Source organism: Saccopteryx bilineata, chromosome 1 (genome assembly GCF_036850765.1).
Source record: "Saccopteryx bilineata isolate mSacBil1 chromosome 1, mSacBil1_pri_phased_curated, whole genome shotgun sequence".
NCBI lineage: Eukaryota > Metazoa > Chordata > Mammalia > Chiroptera > Emballonuridae > Saccopteryx > Saccopteryx bilineata.
Genome location: NC_089490.1, coordinates 372735727 through 372746432, shown reverse-complemented (window position 1 = coordinate 372746432; position 10706 = coordinate 372735727). Strand labels below are relative to the sequence as shown.

At 44.9% G+C, this 10706-nt stretch overlaps 1 long non-coding RNA gene across 1 annotated transcript; it reads right to left on the bottom strand.

The window, feature by feature from the left end:
- Window positions 1-214: 214 nt before the first annotated feature.
- Window positions 215-10318, bottom strand: LOC136320714 (uncharacterized). Its single transcript, XR_010728366.1, has 2 exons — window positions 10156-10318; window positions 215-621 (listed from the first exon to the last, which is right to left on the bottom strand). It is a non-coding gene; the product is annotated as an uncharacterized lncRNA (long non-coding RNA).
- Between the last annotated feature and the right edge of the window lie 388 nt (window positions 10319-10706).

Genomic DNA, 10706 nt, shown 5'->3' with positions numbered 1-10706 from the left:
GGGGGAGGTAAGTGGTGGGGAGGGTGTAAAAAGGGACAAATATTATAAAGTGACAGAAAATAATTTGGCTTTAGGTGATGGATATACAACATAATTGACTATTCAAATGATGGAGTGATGTTTGCCTGAAATCTACGTATATTTATTGATCAATGTCACTTGATTAATTGATCACTTTGTTAAAATTAATTTTCTAAATTAAAAAACAAAATCCTTTCCATTTTTCTCTTTTTATTTTATTTTTTTTAACCAAATGAGGCAGCTCCAGAAATGGAAGTGAATCTGTCCTCCCTTGATGCTGGTGAGCTCCTGCTGTGAGGCAGGGAATGTTAGGGTGCCCTCTGATTAATCACAGAGTAACAGTAATTAGTCTTTACTGAGGAACTCTGTGGCGCCAGTTCTCTAACCATATCCATTACAATTAAACAATTAAAGTAAATGTATTGATAGCAGAAGCCATAGCAAAATCAGATAAGGATTTAAATGAGTTCCGTCATATTGCGGGGAATTTCATCCTTGGAGACCCCCGTTAACAGGCAACCATGTTGTCTCAGAGTCATTACAGTGCCAAGCTGGGTGAGGGCCTGAACCTGCTCTGCTCCGGCCAGTGGTGCTGAGGGCCTGGGAGAAAGGGAGAAGGGAGGAAGACACTTTTAAAGGGAACGAAGTCAAGAGAGGTCTCTGTATTACTGAGCACTGCTCCCTGGTAAGGAACGTAATTCCCAGGTACCAGCCTGAATCAAGGGCCTCCCAGAACAGAGTGGGGAGGACCGCTGGGTGACTGTGCCTTGAGCTGGGGGCCCTTTAGGAAGCGCCCTCAACCTTTCTCCCCAGGCTTTCTCTTTTCCCGTGAGAAGCCCAGGGCTCTTCTAAGCCATCGGCCCCACCTTGCTCACACCTAATGAGAGTCTAGGTGTGAGGGTGACTTTAACCCCTACTGCCCAGGAGGCAGGGGCCCAGCCAGCTGTGCTACTGCTCAGACCCACACAACTGAGCGTCTGCTCACTCTTTGCCCTGTGATTTGGTGCTTTTGCTGACGGGTTTATTGTATTTTCATCCTGTGCTTCTCTTTCCCAGTCCTGCCAAAGGTCAGGGGGGTATAGTTCTCCCAGTGAAGACATTGCCTTTGTCTGGGGGAAATGAACTCCTCTCATTGACATGCTTCCAGGAGGCATATAATTTAAAGCCAAGATGATGCCATATTCAAAGCAGGACTTTCATAAGATGTACATAGTCTGACATTTAGAGTTCCCACCACAAAACCATCGAATATACTGGCTGTACCCATATCCCACATTATATATACTTTTTTTTGTTTTAAGAACTTTTGTAAGGGTTTTTATATTTGTGCCTTAGAAATTATTTGGCACTATGATACTTATTTAATTTGGGATTGGCTGTGAGTTCCCAACAATTACTGTGTATTCTTAGGGGCATTTGTGAACTGAGAAAACTGAACCTGTAAGTTGGATTCGATGGAATAAAACTTTTATGAATACTAAACTTAACAGTGAATGAAACTGGCATGTCAGTATGTTTGCAGCCATTTAAACATGTTTCTACATTTATTGTTTTCTTTTTGTAGGTTTGAAGCCAACAGCTATTTTCTATCTGGATGTTGTACAGTTGTCTAGGCCCCTGAAAAACTCAGAGCTCTGGGATTGCACTGCACTGGCGAGTTTCTGATCCGATAGCGGTTCCAGACACTCTGGCTTCGGGACCCTTTTACACTCCGAAACATTATTATTGAGGGTCCCAAAGAGCTTTTTTTTGTTTTTTATTTTGAAATGTGGGTTAATCGACTAACATTTTCTGTAGAAATTACAACTGAAAAAATTTTAAAATCCTTTAGCTACTAATTTATTTAAAAATAACAATCATAAACTGATTACATGTTACATAACTGAAGACAACGCCATAACCTCTTCTGAATCCAGTGTGTTGCCATGTATTGTTTTGCTTGTGGTATAGAAAATATTTAGCCTTATGCAGAAATGTATTAGGAAAAGGGAAGTATATTCTAATAGACATTTTTGATACGAAGTCAAAACTTGACTTCCAGGTTCTTAATAATTAGTTGTAATGTGGCTAATGAAACCAAAATCAATGACATTTTCATGCTATTACATTATTTTAAAAGTCCACTGTCTAGTTTCCACTTTGAGTCAATGTTTTAACCTCTGCATGCCTTTGCAACTGGACACATTGGCCAGTTGGAAAATAATGGTGCACTGACTTATGCAGACCATCCAGATGTTGACACATTTTAAATACAATATCAAAACATCGCATTAATTAATGACACCACAGACCGCATCAGAAAAGTCTTTGAATGGGAAGTTGGCAAGTTTATAGTGGCATATGTTTCCCAAAATTCTAATTTTTCTTTGAAACTCCAATGTTATCACTGGCATTGTATTCCTTTACATAACAGGCTCACTTATTAATTTTTTGAGAATGTGTTTGCCAGCTACCCAAGTCCGAATGCCCATAGTTTTCCATTTGTTCATTCGAGTAAAAATGGAACCCATGAAAAGAAGAGTTGAACCCAACGGCAGCTCAAACAGTTGTGTAGGGGCCCTTCCTGGAGGCAAGCGTGGTACTTGGATGTGGGTAGAAGTGCATTGTGCCATCTTCCCACTTCCTCATGCAAAATCTTAAGAAGATATGTGCTTAAGGGTTGAGCTTTCATAAAATATATAACTGTTCTGCTTCATCAAAGACATGCTTAAGTGAAGGCATTGTTTCCCCCACTGCGAGCGGGTGCCATTGAAGAACGCAATGGCCGCTGGTGCTGTTCGGTGCACTGCCTTGATCCAGGCAAAGGCACGCGCAGCATTCCCCACTTTTTCTTTTGCACCATTGCTGCAAATGTAAACACACTGGAAAGGGAAGATAGTATCTCAGAGTCACTGTGGATATTGTTTTGACCTTGCAGATGTTCCCCAGTAGAGGTCTTGGGGACCCAGAGTGGCCACAACCTCTCTTGGACAACCATTGTGATACACAGCCCTGATATAAGCACCAGAGACAGAACCAGGCACATAATAAAGGTTCAATCAATTGGAGCTAAAAACCATGATTTCTTTGCCTTTCTGGGCATTTATTGGGCAAATGAGTTTGTAAAATTTGTATTTTCTGAGTTTGCTCATTTTTAGTGTTAAAAATGGCGCTGGGCAGCGCCAGGTATGTGATCTATGAAATTGCAAATTACCTTCCTGCTTGGGAAAGGCCATTGTCTTGTGTATGTTTGCTGGAGGAGAGGTTTACACTCCAGAAAGTATTGAAAAGAGAAGGGAGGAAGCCATCTTTGAGCAGAGCTTGTGCAGAAAGTATTAAGAAGGAGATGGGGAACAGAGGGGAGGGGCTTTTGCGAGCTCTGCTGAGACTGGTGAGGCCTTTGATTCTAGGAGAAATCAGAGAACATTCTCCTGGTTGTAGAGCTGGATAATGTGTCAGGGCTTTGTGAGATCTGAATGAATGAAGAGGGAAGTGTTTCCCCTGTGTGTTTGCTCATTGGCCGGTGCGAGACTTGAATAAAGGAATGGCCCACCATTTTCAGCTCCACTGTTTCTTTACCATCTGCCCGAATCAAATGGGAACCTGCACCTGCATGGCCATGACAATGACGGCCGTGACTACTGGTTGTATAGCATCATTTTTCTTTAAAATAAAAAACAAGGCCCTGGCCAGTTGGCTCAGTGGTAGAGCGTCGGCCTGGCGTGCAGGAGTCCCGGGTTCAATTCCTGGCCAGGGCACACAGGAGAAGCGCCCGCCCATCTTCTTCTCCACCCCTCCCCCTCTCCTTCTTCTCTGTCTCTCTCTTCCCCTCCCGCAGTCAAAGCTCCACTGGAGCAAAGTTGGCCCGGGCACTGAGGATGGCTCTGTGGCCTCTGCCTCAGGCAATAGAGTGGCTCTGATTGTGACAGAGCGACGCCCCAAGATGGGCAGAACATTGCCTCCTGGTGGGCATGCCGGGTGGATCCTGGTGGGGCGCATGCGGGAGTCTGTCTGACTGCTTCCCCGTTTCCAGCTTCGGAAAAATACAAAAAAAAACGAAAAAAAAAACACAACAGGGTTAATGGCACTCACCTTAGAGGGTGGCGGTGGAGGTGAAAGGCAGGCAGGCATGGCAGATGCATAGCACTGTGTCTGCCACATAACAAACGTGCGCTAAATACGGACTATTATTAATATTGCTGATAATAAGTCATATGAACACTTTTTCTGGCAAATGCCAGCAGGAACCCTTCATATCCCAACGGCCTCTGCTTGACTGGACTCTCTTTCCTCTCAAGACTTAAACGGGGCAGTTTTCCCCGCTTCCATCTCCAGCCTCAGGCCCAGGCTGTTGCTGCGTCCGGGGGCTGCTGCCCCGTGCACTCTGGGAAGGGGGCCTCTGCCAGGAGCTCCACGTGTCCGAGGGCCACTGAAAGCTGCAGCCATTTTTTCCCCAGCCCTCGCAATCTAGTCTAGACACTCTGAGGAGGTAGAAGATATAATTATACCTTGAAACACTTAACATGCTTCAGCAACCAGCTCCTCCTGCCTGTGTATGACTCAGGCCCTGAGAGGTGACCGAAATCTGATGATTCACTTGCCCAGATAAGCTGGAAGCCAAACCCTAAAGGTCCAGGGCCCAGTTGTCTTGACCACACAGCACCCTTTACTCAAAATCAATTTGTCCATTTGGTTCCGTTCAATTCAAAGCCATGCCCTCTGCGCACTGCGCCAGCTCTAGGGCGGTGCCGGCCGTCCCCTGCCGGCGGCTTTCCTCTGCCCTGCTCAGCATCTGGGAGGCGGACCTTTATTTACTGATGGCATCACCAGGCTCTTTGCCCTCTGGCCTCCAGGTGGGAGTTCGTCCACGGCAAGGGCTGGCAGGATGAAGATTACAGGTCAGAAGGGAAACAGGTCCCCCCTCCCTTCCCCAGCTCATAGCTGGCTCTCCTTTGGCTATGGTTTCTGTCTGCTGACCTCCTTTCCACCGTTACAGCTGGCTCTCACTCTCACCATAATCTGCTAATATCGTTTTCTCCCTTGTTCCTTCCAGGGTGGTAACGGCCTCCCTGTGCAGCTAGTCTGTGGTATGTCATTACCTCCCGCCTGCCTGCACCTCTGAATACCGCCTTCATTACGCTCGTTTCAATTAAGCCATTCAGGCTGTTCCCTGGCTGGACCCTGACTGACACCAACAGGATCCTGCCCCTGGGAAGCTCACTGTCTGCTTAGACTAGTTATCCCAAACATGAGTCAGTGCACGCCATCCCCACAGCTGCTGTTACGTCCAAGAACCACTTCCACTATTATGTGCTAAATATTTCTGCTTAAGTCGCCTCATTTTTTTGCCATTCAGGTAAAAAAAAGACCCCCCCATTTAAATCTATATATCACTCTACCTGTCTGCCTATCTATCTATCTACCTATCTATTTAAATAGAGGTATTATTGACATGAAACATAAAAAGAGATTTTTAAAATCACTATCTAAATAGAAAATAAATATATTTGTGCAAAATAAAAGACAAGGGCATAACAGAACAGTATTGCTAAACTCTAGCTCAGCATCCCTGTGGTTAAAGGCACATTCTGCTACTCGACTGAGCCAGGCTGAAGTCTTGCTTCTCCCACGGTTAGGCTGTGTGACCATGCGTGAGTCACATAACCTCTCTCTGTCTCAGTTTCTTCATCCGTACACTGTGAGACATGATTTTATCTACTTCATAAGGTTGTGAGGATTAATGATTTTAGCTTACTATTCAGTTGTATGTCTAGGGAATATGTGTAAAGCCCCTAGAACACTGCCAGGCACACAGAGAGCACTATTTGAAATCAGGCTGCCACCATTCAGATAGTGGTGATGACAATGGTGATCGAATTACCTGACTCATGATCTGAGCGGGAAGGCTGTCAGTGAGGGGTGAAGACACATCAGCCCTAGACTGGGGCTTTCTCCCTGATGTAATCAGGGTTTGAAAAAAATTAAAAGTAATAACTTCCTTCTCTTGTGGCTCATTGCTGTTTATTTCTCTGAGTACCATCTAATACTATTGATGTAGAAATTTGCCGTAGGTACCCATCAGTGGAATGTCTCCCACACTTTAGGAAAACGCAGACAGGGAAACAAGTAACTGTTATGCGAGAGCAGACAAACAGTAAACAAAACGTAGAAGGCAGCACAGAGAAATGAGTGACGAACCGGGGGGTGGGAGGATGGAAAGAAGCGGTCGGCCAGCGTTATCAGAGTCTGATTTAGGGCTGGAAAACCGGCAGAGAAAGGGACTCTCTGGGGTGGAGGGCAGGTGGATAGCGTAGCATGGTGCATTTAAGAAAGGACAACAGTCACCAAAAAAAAGCACCTTTCCTCCAAAGAGGCAGCAATGGCTTAGGAAGAGCTGTTTAGAAGAACAGTTCTCCAAGTATGGTTCTGAGAACTGCCACACGAACAAGAGCTGGAAATGTGTTAGAAATGCAAACGAACTTGCTCCATGGCCTATTGAACTGGGCACTCAGGATGTAGGGCCCTGCCAGCAATTAGAGGGTTTAACAAAGCCCTCCAGGTGAGTCTTGTGACTGCTCAAGTTTGGGAAGCCCTGGCCTAAGGGAAGAGGGGAGAGTATCGGCAATACTAATTAACACGAGGTAATAAAATTAGCAGTATGAGCCATTTATTAAGCACTTCCTATGTGCTGGGTATTGTGTTAACCACTCTACCTGTTCTGTCTCTTCTAATTCTCCCATCAGCCCAGACACATGCCCATTTTACAAATGAGCAAATTGAAGCTTGGTTTGAAGTTTGATAAACATTTGTTTCTAAGGCAATGGAGCCTAGAATAATGAGGCCACAAGGTGGTGGAAAGACAGCCAGCGGATGGATCTGAAATGATTGTCAGAGAATGAGTACAGCAGCGTTGTCCAACACAACTTTCTATGACGGTGGCGGTGTTCTGCCCCTGCACAGTCTGATATGACAGCTATTACCCACATGTACTGAACTGATTGCAACCACTACTGTGACTACTGTGACAGAGGAACTGAATTGTGATTTTTATTTCATTTTAATGAACTATAAATAGCCACCTGGGGCTTAAAGAGTGCAGGTCTGAAGTCTCAGGAGGTAAGTTCAAGGGCAGAATGTGTCTTAGGTCTGCCTGACTCTCAAAGCCATGGGCTTGCCCACTGTTGCTCCTAACAGAGAGCCTCTCTTGCCTGGTGTCTTCAAAGGACTGGGATCTCTTCTTGGCCAAGTCCTGGGAAATTACCTCTTAACCCAGGATGGCTTTCTGAGAGCCCAGTCCTTAGCTGATTCATGTTTGCCCAGTGGCTGGAGGGAAGGCTTAGAAAAGAGCCCAGGCCAGCTGCTCCCAAAATGTTCCCCATGGTACAAACGAGAGCTGATTGGTGGCTTTTGGCTCAGGGCTGGCCTGCTGACTTGTCTCTCCTGAATCTTTGCCCCTGCTGGCCCTTCTGTCAACATTAGACATCAGGTGGCCCATCCAGAGACTGCAGGAGGTTTCCTGGAAAAGATTTTTTTTTAAACAAAATTCCAGAACTTGAGCACATTTTATTTTTTATTTGCTTGCTTCTCCATGGAGCTGATGGAACATTGAAAACTCCTGCTCCCAGAAATTCTTGGCCTCATCAGCCCTATAAACTGTTTAAATCCACCCCCTGCCTTTCTTTTCACCATCCAATGACCTCATAATTCCAGGCCAGGGATCAGCAAACTTTTCCTGTAATAAGCCAGGTAGTAAATATTTTCGCCTTTGTGAGCCATGTAAGGTCTCTGTTTCATATTCTTCTTTGTGTATTTTTTTTAGATGACCCTTTAAAAATGCAAAAATCATTCTTAACAGTCAGGTAGTGTTAAGCTCACTGTCCCTGGGTTGTTCTTTGTTCTAAGCTCTCTTGTAGGGGGGAAAATATTTATCAAACTTCAGGGAGCACGAGGCCATCCTGGGTGAGCTGGTTGGAACCACAAATTCCTGTGCTCCTCCCAGATGACAACGTAGTGGGGGATGAGCTCGGATGTAGGAACAGCATGGTTTAACCAACATTCTCTGTGACCATTCTAATGAAGATGGTTGTGATCCATCTTTTGAGAAACACTATTCAAGGTGGGAGGGCACTTAGAGTTCATTCAATGACCAACCCCATCAGGGAATTGAGGTCTAGGAAAAGGATCTGTCCTGAGGGTTTCTGACTTAGGGTGACAGAGAGAGTGAGTCCCACTGTCAAAGGCAGAGATCAAGATCAAGCTGGGGAGAAACTAGACCTTTGGTGACTTAATTGAGCCAACGGCAACAAGCCTCTTCCAAAGGCAGACACATCATGGTGGCATTTTCCACAAAATTCCCTTTCCTACTTCAGCCAGTTTGAGTCAGATAAGCTACGACAGATCCCTCTTTCCACCAGTCTTCTTTGATCTACCTCTTTGGAGAGAACTATCTTTGAAGGAATACTTCCAATACATCATCCACATGTTTAATCCTTTAAATGTCAAGGCCTTTGTAATAAACAGGGTAGGTCACACATACTACTCTGCACCTGAAGGCCGAGTGAGAGTGGGCCAGGTCCGGATTTGAGAAGTTTGGCTTCCAATCTTGCTTCCATCATCATACAACTATTTAAAATGGGCAAATAATTTAACTTCTCTGGGCTTAGTTTTTTTTCATCTGGAAATTGAGGGGAGTTGGAAAGATCATTTTTTTGTCCTTTTTTCTTCTAATATTATTACCATTGCATTCTAATTGTTAACACTACTCTCCTTACTTTTCATAGATCACTCTGTTCCTCTCTTCTTTCCCCACTCCTTTTCCCCTTTTTCCTTCTTTTCTTCCTTCCTTCTTTCCTTCCATCTTTCCTTCTGTCTATCTTCCTTCCTCCCTCCCTCCTCCCTTCCTCTTCCTTTCTCTCTCCCTCCCTCCCTCCCTCTTTCTCTTCTTTATTTCTTCTTTCTTTCCTTTCCTTCCTCTCATCTCCTCTGTTTTTCTCCCTCCCCCCCAGAAGAAACATGCAAACAAAAATGAGACCATTGACTTTGGCCCAGTCTATTCTTTCCTGGCAGAAATTATATCCCCAGGAACTCATATGTTTGCATTCATATCAACAACCCTCAAAGTTGTCTCTAAGGAACTTAAACATTTCTTTCCTGGTTTGAAGAATGGAGCTAATTGACATACCAGAAATTTTGGTTGGGTGGGAATACATTTTTTTCCCCTTTAATTTGGTAAAGAAATAATCAAGCTAGTCTAACAGCAACAATAACAAAATACATCCGCCTCTAAAATTGGTAGTGCTGGTGGAATTGTTAGGACAAGGGTCTCAAGGTCTAGGCCGTTCTTACTAAATGCTATTTCTTGCTAAATGTTAACATGCAGCACTGTATTTTGCAGACCAGCTGTAAAGGGGATAAGCATGATAAAGAACAGCAACCTGATGAGAGTAGCCAACCACAAAGAAGAAATCAATATGTAATTGACCAAAGAGTGTGTATAAGCAATGGTTAAGCCTTCCTTCTGGGAGGCAGTGGTTTGGATATAAATAACCTGTCTCCTTTACTTGCTGCAAGTAAATAGAACTACCTAGTGACAACCACATCTTATTTTTGAACAGAACACCCCAAGTGGTGAACCCCTTGAGGTTGGTAACAGAATGATTTACCTGTGCCCCATATACCCTTGGAGATTGGCCACCCCCTAGTGGGGGGTTTTCTCCTACTTTCTTTTCACTGACGGAGGTCATTACCTAATTTCATCTTCAACATGTTGTGACAGGAATCAGGGAAGTCTAAGTGGTTAGAGCTCACCCTCACCTGAAATTGTTCTTGTTTGACTTTTAAGAACTTTTTTTTCCTTCTTCTTTTAGATCTGAAGGCTTTACTCGTTCAAAGCAGAAAATGTAAGAAAACAGAAAACACACAAAGCAGCAGCAACACAATCAGCCGTAATCCCACAGTCCAGAGGTGACCACACGCAGTTTTTTATCTGTTTTGTTTCAACAGTTTCTCTAATCACCAAAGCAATAGGTGCCCCATGCTCAAGCAAACACTCAGAAGAAAAATTAATCACCGCTAATCCCACCACTGATGATAGTCACATGAAGCCTTTGAATGCCCGGCCCCGCCCTGGCCGCCCAGCCTGTCGCCTTTCCTCACGTTTGCTTTGTTTCCGTGGGCCGGATTTCACGTTCTGTGAACTGAAGGCATGGGGTCTGGCAGAAAGGCTACAAGCGTGTTTGCTTTAGCGCTTTGGGGCGCTGCCTCCTTGAGGGCTGCGCCCCAGGGAGGGTCTGTGCGCAGGGAAACCTGCTCAGCAGAAACACGCAGCCGCCAGGGCTCCCAGCCCCGCCCCTTCCCACCCCGCATCAGAATTTAAACAGTGTCTGGAACGCTCCCACGGGGGGTTTTCACACTGGTTTGAATGCCAGCTGTACTCACAGGTGGCAATATGGCCTAAAACCTTGTTTTATTTGCAGAGCTAACTTCTGATGCCACAATGTAACTGAGCATCTTTGTCCCCAAACCAGTTCCCTTTTTCTGTCTTTCTCACTTCTGCCAGCAGCACCATCACTCTTCCTACAGCGCACGCAGGTCCACTTTCTTTGGCCCCATCTGTTCTCACTAGAATACGTCCTGAACATTTTCTTATCGAGTGTGTGATTGGCTTTGGAGTTAGTTTGACTTGGATTTAAATTCTGCTTTTGCCA